The 21,456-nt window shown below is 42.3% G+C and overlaps 1 protein-coding gene across 3 annotated transcripts in view; it reads left to right on the top strand.

Moving 5' to 3' along the window:
* LOC126183585 (uncharacterized) overlaps positions 1–21,456 on the top strand; it is a 231,062-nt gene that overhangs the window by 46,935 nt on the left and 162,671 nt on the right. The window contains exon 2 of one of the 3 annotated variants that reach the window (XM_049925683.1): positions 9,994–10,142. The exons of 1 other annotated variant lie outside the window; for it this stretch is intronic. The gene's annotated coding sequence lies outside the window, so the exon portion shown is untranslated. Of the gene's footprint in view, positions 1–9,985; positions 10,143–21,456 lie in introns of all 3 variants that reach the window. One more of the 3 variants, XM_049925682.1, reaches the window with a different exon arrangement.

Here is a 21,456-nt window from a genome sequence, read left to right as displayed (position 1 = left end):
CTGCTTAATTACATCTACATTTTCAAGTATATTATTTCCCGTAGAACTTGAAAAATCGCGTCATTACTATTCATGATACAACTATGCCTAATAACTGACGCTGAAGTTTCCATTGTGGCATTCGGATGCGGATTCCCAAGTTCATGAGTTTCTTAAAACTCATTACTGCTTGAAAATCATGAATCAATATTCAATTCTGCATTGATCAGACCATTAACGACAGCTTCTGCATCTGGTTCGGCAATCACACTTTAATATTCAGTCATTTCGGACAGTATTTTACAAACCATTTCTTAGTACCTAAGAATTCCTGACCTGACACAGTACCACGAAAAAAAAGCCTATAACACAAATTCACAGTTCCCAATGCATTCCTGGAAGATGTTGGTTTTATTTCCATTCCGCTCGTCGCGCCGATGTGAAAAATACATTCTTGAAATACAGAGCATCAGCCGTTACGCAACACAGCGCACAACTCTGCGCCCTTGAGTGCGTGCAGCTATGTGGCACTTCGCTTTTGTGTCGCTATCAATGCCATATTATGTTGTTGATTTTACTTCAGGGTTGAACGTTACAGTGAAGGGTCTGTGACATAACGGGTCTCCTCTACAGAGTGATTCAGCTAAGCTCTTCATCTCAAATATTTCCGGAACCGTTAATATACTGTAACTCCGTTTTTACTTAAATGGATTGTGAGAAAGTAGCCTGGACGCCGCATCGTGTCTTTTCATAGCTACAGTGATATCAGAATCAAATTCGCTCTTTCAAACGTAGCTATTGTAATTTTTGCAACTAAAATATTAGTTAAAAATCCGATTAATAGTTTCGGAGTAATTAAAATATTTAAAACTTAGGATTCATCTGCTTTTTAAATAGTTACAAAATGTAGCAATAGATGGCGCTATAAGCATAATAATTTAATAGTGGTCGACTACAAACGACAAATGAATCATACAACAATGCCTAAGGTGTACGTGTGACGTTAAACAAGCTGTACTACTCAGTGTGCATGGATGTACAGGTGTGATACTGTTAGTTACGTAAGCCCATCCACCACGGAAAGGTCATATCACATCGGATAGGAAAAATCGCTTTTTAATTGTCCTGAGGTCAAAAACTGCATAAAAGCATCAATCAAATAGGTTTTTAATTGTCCTGAGGCCGAAAACCGCATAAAAAGCATCAATCGCATCGGTTTTAATTGTTCAAATGGTTCAAATGGCTCTGAGCACTATGGAACTTAACATCTGAGGTCATCAGTCCCCTAGAACTTAGAACTACTTAAACCTAACTAACCTAAGGACATCATACACATCCATGCCCGAGGCAGGATTCGAACCTGCGACCGTAGCAGTCGCGCGGCTCTGGACTGAAGCGCCTAGAACCGCTCGGCCACCTCGGCCGGCTGGTTTTAATTGTCCTGAGGCCAAAAATCGCATAAAAAGCAATCAAAATCAAATTGAATTATTAATTTCCAACTGACTGACGGAAAATATGTTCATTATGCTGTCCACCGTTTTCTGCAACAAGTTGAAATCGAGAAACGGCATGTTCCACAACTGATCGAAATGTTTCCAGGGTCACGTTCAGAATGTGTTGCGCAATGCGTGCCTTCAATGTAGCTCTTTCAGATAGCCCCACAGCCAGAAGTCACACGGATTAAGATCAGGTGATAGGGACGGCCAGGCTGTAGGGAAATGGCGGCTGATAATTCTAGCATTTCCGAAATGGTGCTTCAGCAGCTGCTTAACTGGATTTGCAATGTCCAGAGGTGCGCCATATTGCTTAAAAATGATACCATACACACATCCACATCCACGCTGTTGGAGATCTGGAATGACGTGGGTGCACAAAAGACACTCACAGTGCTTACCAGTGACGGTACAGATAACAGGACCGGAGGCACCTGTCTCTTCGAAAAAACATGGCTCTATGATAAATGATGCCATAAACCCGCACCACACAGTGCCCTATTCAGGATAACGTGGTACTGGCTGATTTGCGTGTGGATTTTCCGTTGCCCATATTCGACAATTCTGTGTATTGACATATCCTGTCAGATGGAAGTGGGCTTCTTCTGTCCACAAAATCTTCCACAGCCAATCATTGTCCACTTCCATGCGAGCAAGAAATTCTAAAGCAAAGGTCTCTCTTGCTGGCAGGTCAACAGGAAGCAACTCGTGCACATGGGTACTTTTGAATGGATAGGAAACAAGGATGTTTTATAGGATTTCGCGCACCGTGCTCAAGGGAATGTCCAATGTTCGGAGAATTCTCCATGCACCACCGCTCGTCTCCTCCCGCACTGTTATCGCCACTGCTTCCAATGACGTCGAATCAATTCGTTTCCTCCCTCTACCATGTTGCACACCAAAAGAACCCATCTTTTCGAATTTCCGAATCATTTTCTCCACACCCACGGCAGTTATCGGACCAACGCCTGTTTTTCAAACCCTTCAGTGTCCGGAACTTCTGCAGAGTGATGTGTTAACAGTCATCATTCTTGTAATACAGCTCTACAAGCAGAGCGCGATCGTGCATTGAGACAGTCATGGCAAACGTCGCAGACGCGAAAGGAGGAAAAGCCGTGTACCTGGCGTGTTTATACCAACTTCAATGGGTTGTGCGCATGACAGGTGTTTTCATTTATGTATTCAAATGGTTCAAATGGCTCTGAGCACTATGGGACTCAACATCTGAGATCATCAGTCCTCTAGAACTTAGAACTACTTAAACCTAACTAACCTAACGACATCACACACATCCATGCCCGAGGCAGGATTCGAACCTGCGACCGTAGCGATTTATGTATTCTGACACTACAGCGCTATCTATTGATCAATTTCCACACTTTTTTTTTCTTCTGCCATACGTTTTCCCCCTACCCCGATAATATTTCGCTGCAATTTGACGTTATTCTGACCAGTGGTGTTATTTGTACAGCATTTTGAAAGTTTGACTTCAATTATAATCAACCTGTAGATTTCAGTCTGTCTGTGTCATTCACGTATGTCGAGTGCTGATTATTTCGACAAAGGTGTCTTTCACAAACCAAGATAACGGAGATTGCAGAAGGAACACGATGAGAATAGTTGAGTTTTATGCACAAAGCTATTACAACAGACGGTGTCCAACAAGAATGAAAACTCAGCGAATGTGCAAAAATTTGTTATTCGAAGGTCGCTGGAATACTACACAGAGGAAAGCGAGACTGCAATGAGCTGTGCGAACGAAACAGATATTCTAGTTGCTGTTGCTCATAATCCAGTTGTTAGCTCCAGAGAAAATGCTGGGCTGAATGCTTCTAGAAGCATTCAGCCCAGCGTTGTTCGCATTTTGGGCGCAAACAGCTTCCACCAGTATAATGTGTCACTTCACTAGCAAATTAATCGCAGGGACTTGCAGAAGACACATGGAAAGCTATCGCTCAGTTCTGATGTGACGTCAGGCCAACAGGTTGTTTCTTCAAAGAATTCTCTTTACCGATGAAACTACCTTTACAGATAACGGAAAGCTATATGTAAGAAATACGCATTATTAGACCTTGAGAATCCGCACTGAAGAGGTAGGTTGAACATCAGAGGCGGTGGAGTGTCGACGTTTGGTTTTTGGGTTCTTGGAGACTACGTGATTGGTACTTACTTCATTGAAGACTCCACAGTTTCTTACCAATGTGCTACTGCTCTTCTAGAGGAATTACCAATTGAAATACATAGATGCATGTAGTACCAACCCAGTTCGCTTCTTGCTTGTGACCGTGAAAGCGTTCACTCAACTCGTTCCTTGTCACTGGATAGGACATGATGTCGTTATCAGTTGGCCCTGGATGCTCGTCCCATTTTACATCACTGGACTTTTTTCTCTGGGGTAATCTCAAAAAAGTTCAAATGGCTCTGAGCACTATGGGACTTAACTGCTGAGGTCATCAGTCCCCTAGAACTTGGAACTACTTAAACCTAACTAACCTATGGACATTACACACATCCATTCCCGAGGCAGGATTCGAACCTGCGACCGTAGCGATCGCGCGGTTCCAGACTGTAGCGCTTAGAACCGCTTGGCCACCTCGGCCGGCGGTAATCTCAAAGATAAAGTATATACTCTAGTTGCGTATTTGAAAGATCGGACTGTTGCAGCATGTGCAATGATATCGAAGGAATATCTTCAGTCTGTCAAGAAGTCCTTGGACCAGCGACTGCAAACGTGTAATACAGTAGACGGTGACCATTTCGAACACTTAATGACATAAATGGAATTTTAAGTGTTTATTACCACATAATTTTTTATTTCCTTTTTGTTGTTGTTGTTGTTGCTGCTGCTGCTGATGTAATTTTGCAGTTTAAGTTGTATCTTGACGTTTACCTCACTACTCGGAATTATCATTTAACAATATTTATGCCTCAGAAATTAAAAAGAAGTAATAACAAGTAAAGACAAAAGTAATGAGAAATAGCAGAAATGAGAATGGCGAGAAACTTAACATCAAAACTGGTGGTTACGAAGAAGAAGTTAAGGAATTTTAGAACCTTGGAAGCAAAATAACCGATTACGGATGAAGCAAAGGGAACAAAAAAATCAGACTAGCACACTCAAAGAGGACACTTCTGGTCAAGATTAGTGTACTGGTATGGAACATAGACCTTAATTTCAGGAGGAAATGTCTTAGAATGTACGTTTGGAACGCAGTATTGTATGGTAGTGAATCATGGACAATGGGAAAATCGGAACAGAAGAGAATCGAAACGTTTGAGCGGTGGCGCTACAATAGAAAGCTGAAAATTAGGTGGACTGATAAGAAATGAGGAGCTTCTCCGCAGAATCGCTGAAGATAGTAACATATGGAAAAAGCTGACAAGAAGAAGGGACAGGATGATAGGACATGTGTGAAAACATCAGGGAATAACCTCTAAGGTACTAGAGGGAGCCGTAGAGAGAAAGACAGAGATTGGAGTCCATACAGCAAATAACTGAGGACGTAGGGTGCAAGTGCTACTCTGAGATGGAGAGGTTAGCGCAGGAGATGAATTCATGGTGGGCCGCATGAAACCAGGCATAAGACTAATGACTCAAAAAATAAAAAAAACAAATAAATAAATCAAAATAAATAAATAAAAAACATGCAACATTTCCGTTTAAAAATCCTCTTGATTTATGATGCGCATCTTCCGTCCGAGGCTCTGGCACAAACAAGGACAGATCAGTTACTGTAGGTGAGTAGATTGGCATGCAAAACTTAAAGACGAAAGCTACTTTTGCATGATGCGTCAATACCAAGTAACGTAGCTCGATGAAACTTCGACCATCTATAGAAAGAAATACTACAGTACAGTACATAAGGTAACTGAAGGAAATACTCAATGAGACGAACATAAATGACAGTTTTATTCAAAGACAATAATTACACATTTTACTATGGTTCCCTGGACATTATAAAAGGCAGGACATGGTTCTCAACAGGGTGTATGATCAACACAAACGGCAATGCATGGTCTTAACCGTGCTCCGATGCTGGCCACAAGGTTGGCAAGGAGTTCTTGTCCAGGGAACCATTGTGAACTGTGTAATTATTATTTCTGAATAAAAGTGTCATTTCTGTTTGTCTCATTGCATATTTCCTAAAGGTACCTTCTGTGCTATACTGTATTATTTCCTGTAGATGGTCCAAGTTTCATCGAGCTACATTAGTTGGCAGTGACACATTATGTGTGACTTCCCTTCTTCCTTACGTTTTGCACACCAGTGTAGTGAAACATCCTTAGATGCCACGTGCTTTGCTTCCAGTTGGCGTATCAGTCCAACTACAGGCAGCCAAGTGTGATCGTCAGTTTTGAACTAAACTGTTCTCCACTATTGCACTTTTGTAAATAACTCATTTAGTTACATCAAGCTGACTTGCCCACCAGCCTGACGTGATAGTTACGTATAAGACGCAATCAAAAATTTTCCGTTTGAGGGAGTTGCTGCAGCGTTTATGCAACGTAGCGCGACTGCGATGCGGGTATATAGGGTGTTACAAAAAGGTACGGCCAAACTTTCAGGAAACATTCCTCACACACAAAGAAAGGAAATATGTTATGTGGACATGTGTCCGGAAACGCTTACTTTCCATGTTAGAGTTCATTTTATTACTTCTCTTCAAATCACATTAATCATGGAATGGAAACACACAGCAACAGAACGTACCAGCGTGACGTCAAACACTTTGTCACAGGAAATGTTAAAAATGTCCTCAGTTAGCGAGGATACATGCATCCACCCTCCGTAGCATGGAATCCCTGATGCGCTGATGCAGCCCTGGAGAATGGCGTATTGTATCACAGCCGTCCCCAATACGAGCACGATAAGGCTCTGCATTTGGTACCGGGGTTGCGTAGACAAGAGCTTTCAAATGCCCCCATAAATGAAAGTCAAGAGGGTTGAGGTCAGGAGATCGTGGAGGCCATGGAATTGGTCCGCCTCTACCAATCCATCGGTCACCGAATCTGTTGTTGAGAAGCGTACGAACACTTCGACTGAAATGTGCAGGAGCTCCATCGCGCGTGAACCACATGTTGTATCGTACCTGTAAGGGCAAATGTTCTAGCAGCACAAGTAGAGTATCCCGTATGAAATCATGATAACGTGCTCTATTGAGCGTAGGTGGACGAAACTAAAATGAGCTCTAACATGGAAATTAAGCGTTACCGGACACATGTCCACATAACATCTTTTCTTTATTTGTGTGTGAGGAATGTTTCCTGAAAGTTAGGCCGTACCTTTTTGTAACACCCTGTATAAGCTCCGACATGTAGACAAGGGATTAGTGTGTCATTCGTGATTTTCCGACGCGCGTGCGGTAAATGCGGAAACGTGAACTATGGCAACATTATAACCATATGTCCAGACAGTATCAACATGCTTTCATATTTTTCTTGGCTACCGAAGGACAACCACCGGTAGACATCCATTGGAGAATGAAGAATGCGTATTGGGCAGCATGTCTGTCGAAAACCGCCATTGTGGAATGGTGCGTCAAGTTCTGTGCTCACCCTGTCCTTTGATTACCACAGCCTTTTGATTACTGCACCTGCTGTCTCCATCACCTGGGAACGGTGCTGTGTAACGCTGGAGAAATTACGGAATGCAATTAAGGCGAAACGTCGGGAGAACTGCGACAAGGGGTGCAGCTTCTTCATGATAACGAACGGCCCCATATCGCAAATGTCGTAAACTGTAGTTACCCCAGCTCAATTGCGAGACTGTCTAGCACCCTCCCTCTAGTACCGATCTCAGCCCATGCGATTATCACACCTTCGGCCCCTTAAAAAAGTCATCTTACGATTCCTATCAGACGAGAATTTGTAGCAGGTAGGTGCGGACTTCTTCACGCAACACAACACGGTGTTTCACCAAGCGGATACCTTGAACATGATGCATCGGTGGGATGATTGCTTCAGCGTTCACGGCGATTTTGCCTGATTGGCATACCGATTCTAGACCGTACGACCTTCGAATGGAAACTTTTCTATCGCCCTTATATAACAGGAATTTCTGCATATGGCAGCAGTAGGTTACATATTCACAACAGATAAATCCTAAGTGATAAATATTGTGATTCCTCCTAACTGAGATTGGAAGAGTGAAACGCCGTTGAAATTGATACCAGAAATGGATACCAGAACAAGAAATTCTTATAGTCCCACTTTAAAAAAATAACGATGTATATGTAATTAATATATTTATGAAAAGAAACTGTGTCATTTAGTTAGGTCTTCTTCAGAATTCATTGAGGTGAAAACTGAATTCTATATCTTAAATGGTTCAGTAAATATATAAGATGAACAGCTTAACTGAATCACCCTGTATATGACAATCTGATTTATTTAATCCGCGATCAGAAAGTGTCATTTTAGCAAATCAAGGATAAGAGGCTCTAAATGAGCGATAGGCAATGCATTCCGAGATGGCTATTCGCAAGAAATACAGAGAGTGAGACGTGATTGGTGCGTCCGACAGTACCGAACACTGTCGAAGAAACTTTCATTGTAGGCACCAAAGACTTTCTTTTAGTTATCGTCTCAGCTCGCAGATTACGTTACGGCTCAGCTAGTGCAGCGTTAACAGGCTGTAGGGTAGTTAAATTATTTTTGCGTGATTAACGCGATCGTGTTAGTATTTGACGCTCATATCCTATTGACTTCATTCAGTGCAATTCATGTGCGTGTATGGTCATGCTGTCATGCACTATAAAATAAGGAATAACCTTTCGGCAGCTGTACGTGTGGCCTTCGTCAGGCTCATTGCAAAGAAGTAGACCATGTTCTTCATGGAGTTCAACCTGAGTCGTCATAAGACGGTAAAGGCGGAAAAACTACTACGAGTGGAATGAATAGCAGTTGTGAGAGCAGGCGAGCTGTGTCCGTTTTACAGGAGCTCGCCTGACCCATTTCTGACGGTGTGGCAAGCGGATGCAGCGAGCAGAGGCCGGCTGCCCCTCCACTGCCTGCTCTGACGTAGTTGGGAAGCATCTGGTCTGACAAGGAGAACCCGACATAGGTGGTGTTGTGTTGGCAGAAGGGCCAACACCGTGTTACTAATGGAGGCCGAAATGCACGCGTTTTAGCTCACGCAGGCTGGCGTGAGGAGGGAAGAACTATACTGACGTGAGGTCTGGAACATGACAAGGAATTAGAATTCAGAAAGCGGACGTAATTAGTTTCATACTTAACTTTAATCCATTAATGATGAACGTCGCTCTTGACGGTACGTGATTCACAATATCTGTTCAGAATAGTAACTGAATATGGCGCCTTGGTAGGTCGTAGCAAATGACGTAGCTGAAGGCTATGCTAAACTGTCGTCTCGGCAAATGAGAGCGTATGTAGACAGTGAACCATCGCCAGCAAAGTCGGCTGTACAACTGGGGAGAGTGCTAGGGAGTCTCTCTAGGCTAGACCTGCCGTGTGGCGGCGCTCGGTCTGTAATCACTGATAGTGGCGACTCGCGCGTCCGACGTATACTAACGGACCGCGGCCGATTTAAAGGCTACCACCTAGCAAGTGTGGTGTCTGGCGGTGACACCACAGGTCGCTCTTTGATGCAGTCGAAATTTGGCATGGTGAAAAAAGGGTGAAAATAAAGGGACATTTATTTCAGCTTAGATGTCAACAGTTAATAGTTTTGGAGAAAATGACGGTCAAAGTTTCGACGCAACTTCATCTGTCCACTCGTGCATCACAAAACCAAGTGAGTTGGCAGTGCAGTGGCTAAGAGCACAGTTTCGAACTTTTGCGCCCCGTGTTCAACTCCAGTCTTGCGTTTTGTTCTTCTTTTGTTGCCCTGAAGTACTTCATCAGCATCTTTTGTGACATCGTAAAATACAATGGAATTATTGACAAAAGAAATAAGCATTAAAATTTTTATTAAAATAGATATTTTCATCACAAATAATTATATTATGTAACTAACAATAACTGCAAATTAAAAACGTAAAAACCCTAGTACCTACATTTTTTCTTTGATTTTTACTTTTATGCTTCAAGAGAAGCAGTGCATCACCACGAGCAGCATGCGAAGGAACATATACCAGACACATTTTTAGTGTAAATATCATTATGGAAACAACCTAGCGGTAAACGAGACATACAGAAGCATTTTCTCGAAAGCTGAAGCCTGCAATTGATTATGGATCAGGCTGTGTATTTTAATTGCATCGCTTTTATGTGTCATTTGTCTTTGCTGTGCTGTGACAGTAGGGCACTTCTGTAATCGGCGAATGTAATTCTTAACCTATCAATAAAGTTTACGCCTTAGGGTTTACATAACGGCGTACACTTTGGCGGAATTTTAATGAACATGTCGGCATTCCGATTTCGCGGATGAACGTGCCATCGTAAAAGGAGGGATCGTTTTGCCCGCCCCACTAGTCAGAGTACAGAAACGGCGCCATTTTTACTTAATGTTGCAACACCTTGTCCAGAAACGAATGATAGGTTTCTTTTGTGAGCTTTCCAGATTTTGTGGCTGTTGCGTGCGCATTGTGATGATATACCATTAATTGGTTTACGTCTTGGACACGAGGACCAGATTTGTCACCAACTTCTTGGAGAAAAACGAAAACTTCTTAGCAGTTTTCTGGGAGGTGTTAATACGTGTCAACTCAGGTAATAAAATCTATTATTAATAATATTTGAAATTTTTATTTCTTTTGCCATTATTTCCATTGTATTTCTCGAAGTCAAAAAACATTCGTGTTACATACTTCTGCGACAACAAAAGAAAGAAACATAGGGTATGCCTCAAGCAACCTTAGTAGAACTGTTAATACTGTGAATATGCATTACATATTTATCGTACGGAGTAGGAGGCATTCTCACATTGTTCAAGGACGACACACGATGACAAGAGAAACGACCCACTAGTATCAGGTTACAAGCTTTATGATAACTCTTGTGGCTCGTATGTCGTTTACATAGAGCAGGGTAAAACAAAGAAACTTTTTGAAAGGCAACAAACACTTGACAGGGAAAGCGCAATGATACAGGTTTCTTAGGAGGATCCCGGGAAAGTACAGCGCATCAGCTAAGGAAACCGCATACTGTTCTACGATATTGCTCCACTGTTTGGTGTCTACACGAAGTAGACCCCCCCCCCCCCCCATGAACCATGGACCTTGCCGTTGGTGGGGAGGCTTGCGTGCCTCAGCGATACAGATGGCCGTACCGTAGGTGCAACCACAACGGAGGGGTATCTGTTGAGAGGCCAGACAAACATGTGGTTCCTGAAGAGGGGCAGCAGCCTTTTCAGTAGTTGCAGGGGCAACAGTCTGGATGATTGACTGATCTGGCCTTGTAACATTAACCAAAACGGCCTTGCTGTGCTGGTACTGCGAACGGCTGAAAGCAAGGGGAAACTACAGCCGTAATTTTTCCCGAGGACATGCAGCTCTACTGTATGATTAAATGATGATGGCGTCCTCTTGGGTAAAATATTCCGGAGGTAAAATAGTCCCCCATTCGGATCTCCGGGCGGGGACTACTCAAGAGGACGTCGTTATCAGGAGAAAGAAAACTGGCGTTCTACGGATCGGAGCGTGGAATGTCAGATCCCTTAATCGGGCAGGTAGGTTAGAAAATTTAAAAAGGGAGATGGATAGGTTAAAGTTAGATATAGTGGGAATTAGTGAAGTTCGGTGGCAGGAGGAACAGGACTTTTGGTCAGGTGATTACAGGGTTATAAATACAAAATCAAATAGGGGTAATGCAGGAGTAGGTTTAATAATGAATAAAAAAATAGGAGTGCGGGTAAGCTACTACAAACAGCATAGTGAACGCATTATTGTGGCCAAGATCGACACAAAGCCCATGCCTACTACAGTAGTACAAGTTTATATGCCAACTAGCTCTGCAGATGATGAAGAAATAGATGAAATGTATGACGAGATAAAAGAAATTATTCAGGTAGTGAAGGGAGACGAAAATTTAATAGTCATGGGTGACTGGAATTCGTCAGTAGGAAAAGGGAGAGAAGGAAACATAGTAGGTGAATATGGATTGGGGGGAAGGAATGAAAGAGGAAGCCGCCTTGTAGAATTTTGCACAGAGCATAACTTAATCATAGCTAACACTTGGTTCAAGAATCATGAAAGGAGGCTGTATACATGGAAGAAGCCTGGAGATACTGACAGGTTTCAGATAGATTATATAATGGTAAGACAGAGATTTAGGAACCAGGTTTTAAATTGTAAGACATTTCCTGGGGCAGATGTAGATTCTGACCACAATCTATTGGTTATGAACTGCAGATTGAAACTGAAGAAACTGCAAAAAGGTGGGAATTTAAGGAGATGGGACCTGGATAAACTGAAAGAACCAGAGGTTGTAGAGAGTTTCAGGGAGAGCATTAGGGAACAATTGACAGGAATGGGGGAAAGAAATACAGTAGAAGAAGAATGGGTAGCTCTGAGGGATGAAGTGGTGAAGGCAGCAGACGATCAAGTAGGTAAAAAGACGCGGGCTAATAGAAATCCTTGGGTAACAGAAGAAATATTGAATTTAATTGATGAAAGAAGAAAATATAAAAATGCAGTAAATGAAGCAGGCGAAAAGGAATACAAACGTCTCAAAAATGAAATCGACAGGAAGTGCAAAATGGCTAAGCAGGGATGGCTAGAGGACAAATGTAAGGATGTAGAGGCTTGTCTCACTAGGGGTAAGATAGATACTGCCTACAGGAAAATTAAAGAGACCTTTGGAGAGAAGAGAACCACTTGTATGAATATCAAGAGCTCAGATGGCAACCCAGTTCTAAGCAAAGAAGGGAAAGCAGAAAGGTGGAAGGAGTATATAGAGGATTTATACAAGGGCGATGTACTTGAGGACAATATTATGGAAATGGAAGAGGAGGTAGATGAAGATGAAATGGGAGATAAGATACTGCGTGAAGAGTTTGACAGAGCACTGAAAGAGCTGAGTCAAAACAAGGCCCCGGGAGTAGACAACATTCCATTAGAACTACTGATGGCCTCGGGAGAGCCAGTCATGACAAAACTCTACCATCTGGTGAGCACGATGTATGAGACAGGCGAAATACCCTCAGACTTCAAGAAGAATATAATAATTCCAATCCCAAAGAAAGCAGGTGTTGACAGATGTGAAAATTACCGAACAATCAGTTTAATAAGTCACAGCTGCAAAATACTAACGCGAATTCTTTACAGACGAATGGAAAAACTGGTAGAAGCCAACCTCGGGGAAGATCAGTTTGGATTCCGTAGAAATGTTGGAACACGTGAGGCAATACTGACCTTACGACTTATCTTGGAAGAAAGATTAAGAAAAGGCAAACCTACGTTTCTAGCATTTGTAGACTTACAAAAAGCTTTTGACAGTGTTGACTGGAATACTCTCTTTCAAATTCTGAAGGTGGCAGGGGTAAAATACAGGGAGCGAAAGGCTATTTACAATTTGTACAGAAACCAGATGGCAGTTATAAGAGTCGAGGGGCATGAAAGGGAAGTAGTGGTTGGGAAAGGAGTGAGACAGGGTTGTAGTCTCTCCCCGATGTTATTCAATCTGTATATTGAGCAAGCAGTAAAGGAAACAAAAGAAAAATTCGGAGTAGGTATTAAAATTCATGGAGAAGAAGTAAAAACTTTGAGGTTCGCCGATGACATTGTAATTCTGTCAGAGACAGCAAAGGACTTGGAAGAGCAGTTGAACGGAATGGACAGTGTCTTGAAAGGAGGATATAAGATGAACATCAACAAAAGCAAAACGAAGATAATGGAATGTAGTCAAATTAAGTCGGGTGATGCTGAGGGAATTAGATTAGGAAATGAGACACTTAAAGTAGTAAAGGAGTTTTGCTATTTAGGGAGTAAAATAACCGATGATGGTCGTAGTAGAGAGGATATAAAATGTAGACTGGCAATGGCAAGGAAAGCGTTTCTCAAGAAGAGAAATTTGTTAACATCGAATATAGATTTAGGTGTCAGGAAGTCGTTTCTGAAAGTATTTGTATGGAGTGTAGCCATGTATGGAAGTGAGACATGGACGATAACTAGTTTGGACAAGAAGAGAATAGAAGCTTTCGAAATGTGGTGCTACAGAAGAATGCTGAAGATAAGGTGGGTAGATCACGTAACTAATGAGGAGGTATTGAATAGGATTGGGGAGAAGAGAAGTTTGTGGCACAACTTGACTAGAAGAAGGGATCGGTTGGTAGGACATGTTCTGAGGCATCGAGGGATCACAAATTTAGCATTGGAGGGCAACGTGGAGGGTAAAAATCGTAGAGGGAGACCAAGAGATCAATACACTAAGCAGATTCAGAAGGATGTAGGTTGCAGTAGGTACTGGGAGATGAAGAAGCTTGCACAGGATAGGGTAGCATGGAGAGCTGCATCAAACCAGTCTCAGGACTGAAGACCACAACAACAACAACACGAAGTAGACCTTACCGCGTACAACGAAAGAACTCACATACTTAGTCTACGATTGCAGCGGATCGCTATTGCCCTTAATAAAGAACAAAAGAACTTCTCTCTGAACTTAAACTGGAACCTTCGGAAGAAGGATGCTGTCGCGGATCTCTATCAGGTAAATTTAAAGTACCGTTATTAGAGGTAGAATATGCTGCCAACCCTTTACTAACTCCATCGTATATCTTGGGTATGTACCACCAGAGTAAAATATGAGATGTTATTGTGCGTACAGAGATATACAGGTATATTCATTACTCGCTCGCTTTTTATGCGAGGAGAGTAGGACTAAGTGTGGCTAATACTGCTACGAACTACCCTCCGCTCCGCACTGTGCAGGGACTCGTCCTCTCTATTTGTTGATGCAGATCAGCATCAATTCCTGTCGCTCCTGATGAAGCATAGGATATTCACCGAAAAATTAGGGGCAGTGAATTGATGGTGGACGTGCGGGTGTGCGATTCAGTTCCAATTTGCGTTTTTCGGTATTTTGGTGATCGTAACCGTGCTACGGAAGTAAGATGCATCACACTGAATTTTCGTGGCGTCAAGTAGAACCTCACTCACAGCTGCGGCGCCGGCCGCTGTGGTCGTGCGGTTCTAGGCGCTGCTGTCCGGAACCGCGGGACTGCTACGGTCGCAGGTTCGAATCCTGCCTCGGGCATGGATGTGTGTGATGTCCTTAGGTTAGTTAGGTTTAAGTAGTTCTAAGTTCTAGGGGACTGATGACCTAAGATGTTAAGTCCCATAGTGCTCAGAGCCATTTGAACCATTTGAACAGCTGCGGCAAGAATCCTCACACTTTTAGCTATTTTCGGCGCGTAAGATAACTTACTCAGTGCTGTGCTCCGTAAGGTGAATTGCAAACGCTTATTGGCGGAACCGGATTAATTCTCTGCACTACTGAACCTACGAAATCAGTTGAAATAAGAGTCGGCAGCCACGCTTTGGCCAGCGACCCAGGGTTAAAACTTCTCACCACTCCGAAGCCAAAAATTAAAACACCTGTATCTATCAAACTAAGCAAGAAGATTTCGAGATCCGACCACTGATTAGAAATAGGTACACCGCTAACAGTTCACACACCGCCTCCAACTGGCTCCTAGAAATTTTCTCTGATAATCTCCACACAAAAATTAATATAGTTCAACATCATAGATCAAACACATGCAAAAACACCACACTCCAACCTGAATTTGTTTGCTTCAGTTGAGCCTCTCCAAGTCCACCTCGTTGAGTGAAACACTATCTCCAGCTATGTAATAGCACCACTCTCTGGTATAAGATGTCTCTTCCTGTAAGTCATTTTCACGCTCACTAAATGCTATGTGCCCAGAACATCGAAAAAAAGAAAACTAAATATAATTATATGCCTGGGCATGGTTAAGCGCTTTAGATTGCTGCAGCCTTCCGGAATCTGAAAAGTAACTTCACTGATCACGAAAAACCATTAACTCCAAATTAAGTTAGCCCCTCAAGAATTCGGCCCTACGGGGCCCATGACGCGCACCAATCCCACGAGGGCTGTCGGCCGACCCCCAATTTCGCGAGATCCAGAAAGGCTCCAAGAAATTATTTTAATATCCACGTCTTCCAGACAGTCACCCTCTACAGAACTTCCACTGGTCATTGCCAGTGGCTAACGATAAAAGCACTTACTGGAGAGTATTGCTTGCTAGCATGACACTCATAAGTCATCTACTATGCCAATACCACTGCCCTTTTAGGACGATCAGGGAAAGACCAGCCCATCATCCACAGGTTGAACAAAGACTCCCCTCCCATCTACAGGGTGATTACATGCCGATGTCACATATTTTCATGGGTGGAGAAGTCAAAATGTGTAAATTTGAGGTCAGGGGCTCTGGTTCGGAAACAACCGAGTCGAAAGTTATAAGCGAAAATCGTGCCTGCACTGTTGTTTATAAGATTGTTGGGTAGGCAACTTTCAGAGGTGGTAGTACGGACCAAAACAAGGAAAAACATCTAGTAAACAAGGGCTCTAGAATGCATACCTTAAGAGCTATGAGCGCTTGTTCATCTTCCCTACGGTGAAACACGCCTCTTTACCGAAGAATTGGCCATAGCCTGTATGGTATGCATTTTAGAGCCCATGTTTACTAGGTATTTTTTTCTTGTTTTGGTCCATGCTACCACCTCTCAAAGTTGCCTACCCTACAATCTTGGCGATAGCAGTACCGAGACATCTGTACCACTGTCAGAGGTATCAGGACGATTTTCGCTTATAGCTTTGGACCCGGTCGTTTCCGGACCAGGTTCCCTTACCTGCAGTTTTTAGATTTACAGTTGTCCATCATCTATGAAAGTTCATAATATCGTCACTGGATCACACTGTGTAGGAAACTATTCCTGGTGCCCACAACAGCGAACAGGACGAGTACACAGGTGCGACCAGGATGTGATCGTCGCAAATCGACGAGAATGGCGTGACTGCTTCTTACAAAATTTCATGAGACTGCATCTAGGTGTTGTGCAACTGACTTACAGCAGTCGGCTCCGATATACTTCGGTTGCCCCGTTACTACGATTTTTTCTGATGTTATCTACATCTACATCTACATACATACGCCGCAAGGCACCGTATGGTGCGTGGCAGAGGATACCCTGTGCCACTACTAGTCATTTCCTATTCTGTTCCACCCGCAAACGGAGCGACGGAAAAACGACTCTCTATATGCCTCCAAACGAGCCCCAATGCCTCTAGTCTTATCTTCACGGTCCTTACTTAAAATGTACGTTGGCGGCAGCAGAATCGTTCTGCAGTCAGCCTCAAATGCCAGTTCTCTAAATTTTCTCAATAGTGCTTCTCGGGAAGAACGTCCCCTTCCCTCCAGTGATTCTCATTTGAGTTCCCGAAGCATATCCTTAATACTTGCGTGTTGTTCGAACCTCTCCGTAACAAATCTAGCAGCCCGCCTGTGAATTACTTCCATGTCTTCCTTTAATCCATCCTGGTGCCGATTCCAACCATATTATTAGTACCCAACAATGGGTCGCGCTAGTGTCTTATATGCGGTCTCCATTAGAGATGAACCATACTTCCCTAATTGTCTTCCAATAAAACGAAGTCTACCGTTCGCCTTCCCTACTACTTTCCTTACATGCTCATTCCATTTCATATTGATTTGCACGTTACTAGTAGATATTTAATCTATGGGACAGTGTCAAGCAACACACTAATAACACTGTATTCTAACGTTATTGGTTTGTTTTTCTTACTCACCTGCATTAACTTACATTTTTCTACATTTAGAGCTAGTTGCTGTTCATCACGTCAACCAGAAAGTTTGTCTAAGTCACTTGTACCCTCCTACAGTCACTCAACGATGACACCTTCACACATACTACAGCATCATCAGCAAACAGCCGTATACTGCTGCTTACCTTGTCCGCCAGATTACTTACACAGGGTGTTACAAAAAGGTACGGCCAAACTTTCAGGAAACATTCCTCACACACAAAGAAGGAAAATACGTTATGTGGACATGTGTCCGGAAACGCTAATTTCCATGTTAGAGCTCATTTTAGTTTCGTCCACCTACGCTCAATGGAGCACGTTATCATGATTTCAAACGGGATACTCTACCTGTGCTGCTAGAACATGTGCCTTTACACATACGACACAACATGTGGTTCATGCACGATGGAGCTCCTGTACATTTCAGTCGAAGTGTTCGTACGCTTCTCAACAACAGATTCGGTGACCGATGGATTGGTAGAGGCGGACCAATTCCATGGCCTCCACGCTCTCCTGACCTCAACCCTCTTGACTTTCATTTATGGGGGCATTTGAAAGCTCTTGTCTACGCAACCCCGGTACCAAATGTGGAGACTCTTCGTGCTCGTATTGTGGACGGCTGTGATACAATACGCCATTCTCCAGGGCTACATCAGCGCATCAGGGATTCGATGCGACGGAGGGTGGATGCATGTATCCTCGCTAACGGAGGACATTTTGAACATTTCCTGTAACAAAGTGTTTGAAGTCATGCTGGTACGTTCTGTTGCTGTGTGTTTCCATTCCATGATTAATGTGATTTGAAGAGAAGTAATAAAATGAGCTCTAACATGGAAAGTAAGCGTTCCCGGACACATGTCCACATAACATATTTTCTTTCTTTGTGTGTGAGGAATGTTTCCTGAAAGTTTGGCCGTACCTCTTTGTAACACCCTGTATATATAGCAAATAACAGCTGTCCTGTCATACTTTCCTGGGGCTCTCCTGTCGAGACCCATGATTCTGATGAAGACTCGTCGTCGAGGCCAAAATAGTGGGTTCTTGGGTTCTGTTACTTAAGAAGTCTTTGAGCCAGACACTAGACATAGAATTTTCGAGACAACTTCCTCCCAATCGCAGAGGAAACTGCCGAGTTGTCTGATTCACGAAAAATAGCTATATTTTCGTCTCAAGATTCACAGACATAAGCAGGACACTTCTTGCCTTCCATATCGAATGGACTTACGCGCAGTTGAAAACCTCGTGCGTATATGCAGTGTACGTGAAAAGCGACATAGGTGTGCAACCTTCTCATAAATAAGAAACCGAAGACTGTACTTCAAATAAGCAGAGGGAACAGGGAATATAAACGCAAATTACCAGTGACTACCTCTGAAGCTGCAAATCCGTATGCGTACAGGGTTGAAGGCTGCGTAGCAAGTGTAAAGTAAGAGGCATGGCTGATAAGCCAAAACCATGTTATTCACTGCGGCATGTAGTACCGTAAGTGGATGTTGTGTTGCGCATTGTGTTAGCATCGACTGCGAGGCGTTACTGAACATCAGCGAGGTCAGGCAAAAAGCCTTACACCCCTAACAATAGCTGTCAATGTGGAACTGGACGGCGAGACAACTGCGGAGTCAGCCGGAGAGAATAGCAAGCGTCAGTTCCAGTCCGAGTTCCACTTCCACAGTTGTGCGTACTCGCTAGGCCACTGGGCGCCGTCAGCGTGCCACTGAACCGCCTGCACGGGTTCACGGCACTGTGCTGTAGCTCTCTACCCCCTGAAAAATAGTGCAACGTCAGGAAAGCACCAGATAAGAATCCTAGGTGCACCGCTGTTCTTGCAAACGAAAAGCCCTAAGAGCACCGCGTAAGCTACATAGATGAAACCGCACCATATGTGCATCAGACTAAGTGGGCTGGAGGATTCTATCATTCTCCAGACAGCCATTGGACTTTTAACATAATTTGCACACCCAAAATGAGACAAAATTGTGTTTCCTATGTCCAAGAAAATACCGTAAGAAGGACTGAATGGAAACAGTTTTCAGATGATTTTAAAAAGAAATATGAAAAACAAAGTGGGATTATAAGTATTGTGCCTTAGTTTAAACTTATAATTAGATTTGGGACCTAGATAATGCTTTTACAATAAAAAAATAAAAACTTAATTTTCCTATTCACCCACAATGAAGGTTACACAGAAACAGCAATGTCAATCATTTTTTTCTATTTATTGGTCATTGGGGTGAATAGGGACATGTCGAAATCTGATCTGGACCTAGGAGAATGAGAAAATTTACCTGGGTAAAAAAATCTTTTATTTAATTCAAAAACATAAAATTTGCATGAATTGTGGTTTTTATTCTGTTTTCGAAATAAAAATTGTTATATTGTTATATCTCTAATTATTTTATTGTAGCCTTGAAATGATGAACCTGATTTGTTTATTAATACATTAGTTAAGTCACTGACGCCGCTCGGTCTGATGCGTCTTGTCACGGTCCGGGCGGCTGCCCCGTCGGAGGTTCGAGTGCTCCCTCGGGCATGGGTGTGTGTGTTGTCCTTAGCGTAAGTTAGTCTAAGTTAGATTGAGTAGTGAGTAAGTTGAGGGACCGATGGCCTTAGTAGTTTGGTTCCATGAGACCTTACCACAAATTTCCAAATTTATGTCACTGACACGTTCAAAATTGATGTCTTTGAATATAGAACTCGTACCCCCAGAAGAGACGAAAAGCTTTCGAACATCTTGACTAAAAAATGACTCATCTGTATAAATAAACGTGTTTATTTGGCGTTTTTTTAAACAGAAAACCAACATAACCTTTGCCTTCTAAATAACAAATTTTACTTGCAACGAAATTTAGATTTTTTGGAGTACATCATATTCGCTATTGACTGCAGAAATTTGTTCCCCAATTGCAATTTCGGCCTTTGAGCCATTATCAAGTGGAACTGCGAATGATTTCGCTTCAGCACACGTCAGACTTTAAATCCTCCGGCATGTATGCATATCACTGCAAAATTAAGCCTTTTCATTCTAGAAGTATAGTAACATCAGACGATCGAAAAGCTCTGTACATCGTGAAACGGTGTAAATTACGTGAACTGTTACGAATGTTAACATCCTTCACATAAATCGCTATAAATCAAGGTTCCAACACACCGTCTACATTTCAGTCAATTTAGGTTTCAGTCAACCATTGCCTAATGCTCCCTCCGAAGATTCTCGGCAACCGTTGGTTCTTTCAGCTCATCGAGGTCCCATCTTCTTAATTTCCTAGCTTCTTCGGTCTTAATCTACTTTTCTTAACCAATAAACTGTGAAATGTTAGAGTCAACAATTTGAAATCTCTTGGGATCGCTGCTTTGTTCGTGTGTTTTAAGGACATTATGTAACTATTATTCCAAAAACGCTGTTAAGTCAGATTGTTTTATCCGTTAAACCAACAATACTTTATGGCTACAGTCTGTTTATCAAGCTGTAATTTCTCTAATCTCTGCCGGTGGCATCGTTGGTGATCTTGTGTAATCTCTGGGTGTTTGGTAATTTTCGTGTCTCTATTAATTTTCTTGATTGACAGTTTCAATGAATTTTTCGATGTATTTTTTAAGTTTTAGGATGATTTGTTCATTAAGTATTTTTAGTGGATATTTGTGTGTAACCGGATTTCATCTCTTCCAAATTGTTCGTTAGTGATCTTTGGATGTTGCGTGTAGAATTTGGATATCTTGTTCTGAATTATCCGCTTAGTGTTGTTCGGTTTTTAAGTGGTGGATAAAAGTGGATGGACTGTTGTCGCTGTATCTGATGTGTTCGTGGAATCTAATACTGAAGTTTCTATCAGTATGACCTATGTAGAGTTTATCGCTGTCTTTGTATTGAATTTAGTATATTCCTGGTTTCAAGTAAATTGGTAATTTCGTTTCACACAATTCAGTGTGTGATCGAAGATTGTATCCTGTTTGATACGCGGATCTTATATTTGTATATTTTTAGAAGCGAGTTAATTTTATTAGATATTATTCCTAGGTATGTAGTTGGTATGTATGTGAATTTGTTTGTGTGGTGTTTGTCTTGCAAGTGTCATTTCTTTTCGTATAGTGGTTTTAATAGTTTTGCACGGTTTTCGTATAGTTGAGTGACTATTTGTGAATTATAATCATTTTGCGATGGCACGTATTGTAGGATTTTAATTTCTTTTGTATAGAGTCGTGTTCAACTGGTAGTTTATTATTTTATATATCATGACGT

This window comes from Schistocerca cancellata, chromosome 4, assembly GCF_023864275.1.
Source record: "Schistocerca cancellata isolate TAMUIC-IGC-003103 chromosome 4, iqSchCanc2.1, whole genome shotgun sequence".
NCBI classification, from domain to species: Eukaryota; Metazoa; Arthropoda; class Insecta; order Orthoptera; family Acrididae; genus Schistocerca; species Schistocerca cancellata.
Note: the sequence above shows the minus strand (reverse complement) of the source record. Positions and strands in the feature narration are given on the sequence as shown.